Source organism: Hibiscus syriacus, unplaced genomic scaffold (assembly GCF_006381635.1).
Source record: "Hibiscus syriacus cultivar Baekdansim isolate YM2019G1 unplaced genomic scaffold, ASM638163v2 tig00110160_pilon, whole genome shotgun sequence".
NCBI classification, from domain to species: domain Eukaryota; kingdom Viridiplantae; phylum Streptophyta; class Magnoliopsida; order Malvales; family Malvaceae; genus Hibiscus; species Hibiscus syriacus.
The window spans coordinates 4,292,044-4,292,884 of record NW_024062608.1 but is presented as its reverse complement, the minus strand read 5'-3'; positions in this window follow the sequence as shown (position 1 = coordinate 4,292,884).

Here is an 841-nt window from a genome sequence, read left to right as displayed (position 1 = left end):
TTCTACGAACTTGAATCTTCCTAAAAAGAACTGGAAACCCTTGATTTTCCAAACCCTTACTAAAACCCATTTTTGGATAGCTAAACCAAACCTTGCAAATGAGAGCTTGAATTGGAGCTTGGAGGGTATAAAAAATGGTTTTTACCTTGGACTTTCTGATAAAGGCTGGTAAAGCTAAAAGGTTTGAACCTTTTCCATGAATTGGAGAGGAAGAATATAAGAAAGAAAAGATGAAGAATACAAACTTGTGTTAGGAGAAAGATATGAAAACAAACATTGATATTATCCCAATTAATGGGAAATCAGCCTTGTTTTAAAAAATGGGTTATTTACTCATTCAGTCATTCCTCATTTGGTTGATGATTAAAAGCATCCCTTTTTAATTCTTACTGGGTTCATACAAAGCCCAAACTAAAATTCACTTTGTTTAAACTTTTTGTAAGTTGAGGGAATTTATCCTAAGGCCCAATTGGATAAACCTAAAACTCCTAACCCGACATTTGGGGTGTTACAAAGCAGTATGTACATGCATGATCTCAACCAAGTGCTACCTACTTATGGATTAATTGTTCTATCACTGCAGTAAGAGTCTTACGCTTCCCTGAATCCTCTGCTAAGGGCCTCGACCTGAGTACACCTCTAAAGGGTCTCTAACCCTAATGATTGTAACCGATGTGCATTTTATAAATGTGACACTGATGCTCCTGTACACTATCTGAATGTGACACTTCTAGTATATGGTTTAACATAGCCGTTAGGCACTAGAAAATTGAGGATACCACACCCGACTAACCTACCCCTTGCGAGTGTTAGGCCTCGTGCCCAAGTTAGCCATAGAAGT